We start from the raw sequence: 9,224 nt of genomic DNA on the forward strand, positions 1-9,224 counted from the left end.
AAAATTCACACTCCATTTTCTTTTATTTTTTGATTTTTAAAGATTTTGTTGAATTCAGGGAGGAAGGGCGAGTTAGGAGAGATAGAAACTTCACCTGGGCATTAATTGATTTTTTTTATATGTGCCCTGACCATATGTGTTCTCTGTATAAATTGCCGGATATGGAATCACTGGTTTCCTGGTACCTTTAGTAAATATTGGAAAATCATTGTGTTTTCTTAGTGGCTACACCTGTGTGTTCATAATCTTGCTGACGTGCATCAATGTTCTCATTTCTCCACTTAATTGGTAATACTTGTCATTTTTTATTGATTTATGGATGATTGACATCCTGTTAGGTGTTTGGTGGTATATGATGGTGGTGCCCATTTACATTTCTCTGATGATGAATGAGTTGAACATCATTTAATATTTCCATTGGAAATCTTTATATCCTGTTTGGAAAATGTCTGTTCAGGTCCTCTGCACATTTTTCCATCATATTGTCTTTCTGGAGTTAAGTTGTGTGACTTCCTTATATATTTTGGATCTTTAGCTTTTGAGGATGTAACATTGCTAGGCTTTTGTTGTTGCTGTTTCTTGGTGGTTTCTTTGGAATGCCAAACTTATTCTTTTGTAGTCTCATTTCTTTATTTTTTAGCTTTTTTGTTATGCCTGAAAAGATACATACAAACCAGTATTTTTCAGAGTGATGGTAAAGTTCATTGACTATGATTTCTTCCAATGTTTTCCTTGGCTTCAGGTCTCAAATTTTAGATGTTAATCCATTCTGATTTCATTATGGTTCATGGCCTATGAACACAGTCTAGTTTTATAATTTTTGCATGTATCTCTTCCGTTTTTGTTACACTACTTCGTGAAGAATCTGTCTTTCCATATTGTGTGTTCTTGCCTTCTATCTTACACATTAGTTAACCATATAGCTTTGGACATTTTAAAAGTTGTGTTACTTCTTTTTTCATGTTGACTTGTAAAAGGTCTGTATATGTTATAGATATTAACTACTTATCAAATAATATGCTTTGGAGACCTTTTTTCCCATTTCCCTGCTTGTATTTTGAACGCACTGACAATTTCCTTTAATGTGAAGTTATTTTCACATGGGGTTTAATGCCTTTTGACTATTAAGCTTTGTTTACCTTTCCTCTTAGTGCTAGAATAAAAATCAAATATCAAAACTTTTCTTTTCTTTATGGCCTAGCCAGATGGCCTCAGTGGATAGAGTGTCAGCCTGTGGACAGAAGAGTCCTGGGCTGGAATCTGATGAAGGGCACATGAGCAGGTTGCAGGCTCCATCTCCAGTAGGGGCCATGCAGGAGCCAGCCATTCAGTGAATATCTTAATGTTTCTATCTCTCTTTCCTTCTCCCTTCCTCTCTGAAATCAATAAAAATATATTTGAAAACAAAAACGTTTCTGTAACTTGTCATTTAATAGATTGACATATTAGCTTTATGTTTCAATCTTTAATACAGTTTGGTTTAATATTTGTATGTGGTGTTTAATTACAGTCCAACTTCACTCATTCTTTTACACGTAGACATCTAAGTATGTCAACACTATTCGTATATGTGAGAATCTGCTTTACTTCTTTGGTGGTATAAGCACCCTTGTAGGAGATTATTTTACCTCATGGGTGAGAAGTTGTACGTAGGCTCTTTGTTCTACAGTGCTTCTTTTTTGTAGTTGTTGTTAATCCTCACATGAGGACATTTTTTCCATTGCTTTTCAGAGAGAGTGGAAGGGTGGGAGCAAGGAGGGGGGAGAGAGTGGGAAACATTCATGTGAGAGACACATCGACTGGCCCCCTTCTACTCAAGCCTCAACCCAGGTTGGGTGGCAGTTTGTAGCCAAGGTATGTGCCCTTTAAGGGGATTTGAACCTGCCACCCTTACGTGCACAGGATGATGCTCTAACCCTGATCCACACTGGTCAGGGCCTAACGTGCTCCTTTATTTACCTGTGTCTTAATGTGTAGATGATACTTTTGGATCACACCAGTTTTGAAATATTTTTTTAAAATAATGAAGCATGATGCCTTTAAGGTTATACTGTGTCTCTCATGTTAGTTTTGGTTCCCTGGTGTCCTGTGTCATTTCATATCAATTTTAGGATGAGGTTTGCTAATTTTGTGAAAAGTGATATTGAGACGTGGATAGTGACTGCTTTGAATGTTTATGTCAACCTTGGGTACTGGTGACAGCTTATACTGTTAACGTTCCAATTTAAGGTTGCATGTGTAGTTCGTTTATTGAGTTCTTTAAAGACACCCAGCACTACTGTATACTTTATTTTTATTGGTTTTAGAGGAAGAGAGCCATGGGCGAGAGCGGGCGGGGGGAGTGGGGGAGAGAGAGACACAGAGAGAGAGACAGAGAGAGAGAGAGAGAGAGAGAGAGAGAGAGAGATACATTTACTTCCCCACTTAGTTATGCATTCATTGGTTACTTTTTAATGTGCCCTGAGCACAGATCAAAACTGCAATGTTTTGGTATGAGGACCACACTCTAAACAACTGAGCTACTGGGGTAAGGAAAGAATATCCCTTTCTTATCTGTGGTTTAGGCACCCTGGGTGAAGATCTTAAGACCTTTCCAGGAGCATGTCTATGTAGGCCTTTTATTATACCTTGCTTCATTATTTCTCTTAATGTCTGTATTACAGGTTTTTTATTTCTTCGTTTATATATTTTTTTTATTAATTTCAGAGAGGAAGGTAGAGGGAAAGATAGAAACATCAATGATGAGAGAGAATCATTGATAGGCTGCCTTCTACACGTTCCCTAGTGGGGATCAAGCTGGCAACCCTGGCATGTGCCCTTGGCCGTAATTGAACCTGGGAACCTTCAGTTCACAGGCTGGTGCTCTATCCCCTGAACCAAACTGGCTAGACCTGTATTACAGTTTTTTTGATAACAGAAGCATTGAAGTATGTTTTAAAATCAGGAAGCCTGAAGCCTTTAATTTCATACATTCTTTTCACTATTGACTTGGTTACATGGAGCCCTGTGACATTCACATGAATTGTAGAAAGAGCTTTTCTATTTCCACCAAAAGTGTCATTGGGAATTTGATAGGGATTGCTTTAAATGCTTAGGTTACTTTGGGTACTAATGACAGCTGATACTGTTAGCATTTCAGAGTAGGGTCATGGAATGTGTTTTCCAACTTAGTGATTTGTTCTTTAATTACAGCCGTCAATGTGTGTGTATATGTTTTCTTTTGTTAATCTTCACGCCTTGTTTTTTTTTTTCCATTGAGTTTTAAAGAGAGGGAGAGGGCGATAGAGATAGAAATAGAGATAGGGAATGAAATATCGATGGTGAGAGAGACACATTGTTTCGCTTCTCACACGTCCCAAACGGGGTTGAAATTGAACCTGCAACCATTTGGTGGGTGGCCCCATGCTCTAACCAAGGAGACACACTGCAGAGGGCAGCTACTAGTATTTTATACTTTACAGCATAGAAGTCATGCACCTTCTTAGGAAGTAAACTTAATATTTTCTTTTCCATTATGCTGGTAATCTTGTAAATACATATTTAATTTGTTATTCTGTATTAATTTCTGTTCCTGTACAAGGACACAGCTAACTTCATTGTTTGGTTCTATATTCCATGTTTTGAGAAATCAATTATATATTTATTTATCTCTATATTCATATGTATATATATTTTTAGAAATCTGGAGTCTGTGATTTGCAATATAGAATTCTGTTACGTGTTAGCAGAGATCATTGTATTTATTTCCTGTTTTTTGTTTTGACCATGGGAATTACTTAAAATACCTGAAGGTTATAACAGTGTACCTTAAACTCATAGTGTCAACTGCATACAAATCTCTGCTGATTGCCATTTCTATCCATGTACCCACATAAGTTGATATCACATTGTCTTTAATGTTTTTTGTCTTATAGAAGAGATTTAAGATTATATTCTTTTATTTTTAAAAAAATACTTTTTAAAATATTATTTTAGAGGCGATGGAGATGGGGAAAGAGATAGACATATCATGATGAGAGAGAATCATTGATTGGCCACCTCCTGCACACCCCACAGTGGGGAATGAGCTGAAACACAGGCATGAGCCCTGACTGGGACTCAACCTGTGACCTCCTGGTTCATAGATAGACGCTTAACTACTGAGTCACTCAATTCTGCCGATTCCTTCTATTTTCTAAAGTTACACAGGAGAAATCAAAGTGATATATGTTTCTTTATTACAACACCACAAATTTTTATAGTTCTGTATATTGTTACGCACACAAGGCATCTTTATGTGTTCATATGTTAGTGTTCTGTAGAATTTTTAAATTACCTCAGACGGATTTGTTATAGGGTAGGTCTAATAATAAGAAAGTTTTGAAGCTGGAGCAGTTGTTTCCTCTCCATTGTTTATCATCTGTTCTGTCAATATTCTTGTTGGATGGTTTTTGTTCATTTATCAGTTCCATGTTTTATCTCGTGCCCTTTCCCCCCAATAGTTTTCTGCTTAGAAACCCCCTAATGATCTTAGAGGAGCTGTCTTTTCCATGAGGAATTATTTTTTTATATGTTTTTAGGTAGTATTCTGGTATTCGTGATATTTTCATTGTTTTTATCTGTTCTCATGTTATATTCCACTTAGAATTCAGTGAGCTGCTTGCATTTGTATGTCTCTTTTTCCAATTGTCAGGATCTTAAACGATTAATTTTTTATATAAGCTACCTATTCCTTTTCGTTGTTCTCTCTCTATGGGGTTGCCTTGGTGGTTGATTTGTTAGTGTCTTATGAGTTCCTTAAATTCTCTTCACATTTCCAGATATTTGTTGGCTTCTCTTGATAAAAATCTTAATGAATTAAAATTTTAATGATTTATATACAAATTCTTCGATTATTTACTATTTTTTAAAAAATGTATATGAGTTAAGCCCTGGCCAATGTGGCTCAGTTGGTTGAGCATTGTCGCATGCACCGAGAGGTCACTGGTTCAATCTCCAGTCAGGATGCATGCCTAGGTTGTGGATTCGATTCCCAGTAGGGGTTGTGCAGGAGGCAGCCAATCAATGATTCTCTCTCATCATTGATGTTTCTATATCTCTCTCCCTCTCCCTTCCTCTCTGAAATCAATAAAAATATATTTTTTTTAAAAAAAGAAAGAAATAGCTCCTCCGGGACCATACACCTGAGCCTTTTGCTGTCCACCCACCTGGCCCTGCTGTCTTTCCAAAGAGCCTGTGGGGGAGGTGCCGCCTCCGGAAGCCAGGCTGCTGAGGTGCAGTGTTATGAGGAGGTCTGATTTCAGTAAGGAAATTGGCCAAGTCAGATTGCGGGATGACTAGAAGGTTTCTCAAACACCATGTAGCAAGGGAGGGGCCGGTACACCCTCCAGGGAGTGGCCCCTGTGCGGGGAGAGGATGCCCTTAGTGCAAGGCGTTCATCTTCGTGCACAGCCGTGGGCGTGTGCACACAACCTGCCCTCACTTGAGATCGGATGTGAATTTTGGTTGAACCGCACAGAGGAATAGTTATGATAATCACAACCACTTATGGTGTCTGTATTAGCTTCCCGTGTCTGCTGTAACAAACACCACGAACTCGGTGGTTTAAAACAACATAACTCCATTCTCTCCCTGTTCTGGAGACCAGAAGTCCAAAGTCAAATGGCTGGCAGGGCCATGCTCCCTCTGAAGGCTCTAGGCCAGCCGTGAATAAAACTAAAAAAAAAAAAAACCAAACCCTTTTTTTTAATGATGTTTACTTTGAATTTATATTAGTTCACACAAACACTCCATCCATGCTTTTGTTCCGGCCCTCCGGTCCAGTTTAAGAACCCATTGTGGCCCTCGAGTCAAAAAGTTTGCCCACCCCTGGCTTATACTGTTGGCATTGCAGTTTAAGATCATGGCATGTGTACTTCAATTATGCTGTTATTCATGTAAACACATACTTAATTTGTTATTTTGTATTAATTTTTGTTACCTTACAACAGTGGTTCTCAACCTGTGGGTCACGACCCCTTTGGGGGTTGAATGACCCTTTCACAGGGGTCGCCTAACTCCGTCGGAAAACACATATAGAATTACATGTTTTTGTGATTAATCACTATGCTATAATTATGTTCAATTTGTAACAATGAAATTGGGGGTCACCACAACATGAGGAACTGTATTAAAGTGTCGTGGCATTAGGAAGGTTGAGAACCACTGCCTTACAGGAACATAACTAACTTCATTGGGTGGTTTTATATATCATGTTTTAAGGAATTATGTATATCTGTATTTATAGAAATGTGGGTCTGTGATTTACAATACAGAATTCTGTCACCTGTTAGCAGAGATAATTTTATTTATTTTCTATTTTGATTGTGACCATGGGAACTACTTAAAATATCTTAAGGTTATAACAATGTACCTTAAACTCATGGTGTCAATTGCATACAAATCTCTGCTGGTTGCCATTTCTACCCATGTACCCACGTAAGTTGATTTCACATTATCTTTGATGTTGTTTGTCTTATAGAAGAGATTTAAGATTTTATTTATTTTTTATAAATACATTTTTTTATATTAATTTCGAGAAGAATGAGATGGGAAAAGAGAAAGAAATATCCATGATGAGAGAGAATCATTGATTGGCCACCTCCTGCACACCCCACACTGGGGAATGAGCCCGAAACACAGGCATGTGCCCTGACCGGGGATCAAACTGTGACCTCCTGATTCACAGATAGACGCTTAACTACTGAGCCACTCAGGTCAGACAATTCCTTTTATTTTCTAAAGTTACACAAGAGAAATCAAATTGATATGTGTTTCTTTAATAGAACACCACAAATTTTTACATTTCTGTATATTTTTCCACATACAAGGCATCTTTATTTGTTCATATGTTAGTGTTGTCTAGAATTTTTAAATTACCCCCAGAAATATATTTGTTACGGATTTTTTATAGGGCCAGTCTAATAATAAAAAAGTTTTGGAGATGGAAAAGTTTTTTCCTCGCTGTTGTTTATCATCTATTCTGTCAACATTCTTTTTGGGTGGTTTTTGTTCATTCATCAGTTCCTTGTTTTATTCGTGCCCTTTCCCCCCCAATAGTTTTCTGCTTAGAAACACCCTAATGATCTTAGAGGAGATGTCTTTTCCATGAGGAATTATTTTTTTATATGTTTTTAGGTAGTATTCTGGTACTCGTGATATTTTCATTGTTTTTATCTGTGCTCATGTTATATTTATTCCACTTAGAATACAGTGAGCTGCTTGTATTTGTGTCTCTTTCTCCAATTTTCAGGATCTTTAAACGATTAATTTTTTATATAAGCTAGCTATTCCTTTTCACTATTCTCTCTCTATGGGGTTGCCTTGGTGGTTGATTTGTTAGTGTCTTATGAGTTCCTTAAATTCTCTTCACATTTCCAGATATTTGTTGGCTTCTCTTGATAAAAATCTTAATGAATTAAAATTTTAATGATTTATATACAAATTCTTCGATTATTTACTATTTTTTAAAAAATGTATCTTTATTGATATCAGAGAGGAAAGGAGAGGGAGAGAGAGTAATAGAAACATTAGTGAATCATTGATCGCCTGCCTCCTATACGTTGGGGGATCCACCCTTCAACCCAGGCCTGTGCTCTTATGTGGGACCAAACTGTGACCTCCTTGTTCGTAGGTAGAAGCTCTACCACTGAGCCACCACTCTCAGGTAAATTCTTTGATGTTTTGAATTGATCACATCATTCATTCATGATTCTACTCTATTTTTTAATTCCTGTTTTATGTATTTCAATTTCCTCTTTTGGTGTGATGTTTGTAAAATACTTTCTCATTGTATTTTTATTTTGATTAAATAATATTTTTGTGATATTATATAGTTGTCTTTTTTTCCTACTTTATAGCATTAAGATGTTTATTTTCCTTTCTTTTTGAGATATTTAATATATTTTCATTAATGTAGTGCCAGTTTGAATATATTTATTTTGTTTTCCTGAATGTACACTTTTTCTGTTTTTTTTGTTTTTTTTTCAAGACTTGATATCTTTTGTTCAGATTCCTGAATTGTAAGGTAGCAGGCTTTTGAACATGCTTTCTATAGGAAGAAACAAATAATAATCTCTGGAACAAATTCTCCTTTCTGTCAACACTATTTTCAGGATCTCTGTTCTTGGTTCGGTTGTCTGTTTAATTTCCCAGTTGCAAATGTTCTCTGTTTCCTTCTAAGACACACGGTGTTTTTTCAGGCTTCATATACATGTTCAGTACTACAGTCTTTGTGGTGCTCGAACAATTTCTCATTTGTAGCAGCCATTATAGGGCACTCACTGTGCACTGCCAATCTGTTCACACTCTATGTCATACACAACTGACACTTGTTCAAGGGGCTTCAAAACAGGGAGATCATTGAACATGCACTTCCCTTATACCTCTCTCGCCAGTGAAGAAACTGGTAATTAGGAGTGTTTTTATAATATTGCCATTGCAGGCCAGGAGGTTTAAGCAGGTATCATTTGCAAATGTAGGCAACTCTTTGTCCCTCTTTGATGTGAGTTTTCCTCATTGTACCTATCTTGAGCTTTGTTGAATCCTTCAGTGGGTCTTGGAGTACTCAAAACTGTCATTGGCCTATAGTTGCTGGTAACTTCAGCACTCACCACCTGATTGTCAAACTTGAAAATTTGTTTTCTTTCAGGTATGTCATCGGAAGATGACCAGGCCTTTATTCCAAAGCCCGGAATACAAGATTTATTCTGTGAAATAATACTGGTAAGATATAAAAGGTGTCGCTTTGATAATGTACACTTAATGAAAGCCTTGGGAGAGTGTGATGAGAAGAGACTGAATTAAGTCTACCAGACCTGAGGCCCTGAACCTAGGCAAAGTACCGAAAATTAGGTACAGCGGTATAGCGGCAGATTCGAAATTACCAAAAAATTGGTACAGCGGTCTGGTAGGGTTAATATAAACAGAACTAATCTGGAATAGTTATCATAACAATATTGTTGTTACCTCTACAGGTCAAGTGTATAATACTTTTGTGAAACCTCTGATATTAAAGTCAGTACCATTGGCAGATCAGTGTGTTTCTGAAGGTGAAAGTCGAAAACAACTTTTTACTGTTATGCATTCTTGGAAAGGAAATCTGGAAAAACTAAGAATTATAGTCTGTAGTGTAAATAATCCTTTGAATTGCTTAGAATGTAGGCTGGGCCCTAACCGGCTTGGCTCAGTGGATAGAGCGTTGGCCT

Source organism: Myotis brandtii, unplaced genomic scaffold (genome assembly GCF_000412655.1).
Source record: "Myotis brandtii unplaced genomic scaffold, ASM41265v1 scaffold650, whole genome shotgun sequence".
In the NCBI taxonomy this organism is placed as follows: domain Eukaryota; kingdom Metazoa; phylum Chordata; class Mammalia; order Chiroptera; family Vespertilionidae; genus Myotis; species Myotis brandtii.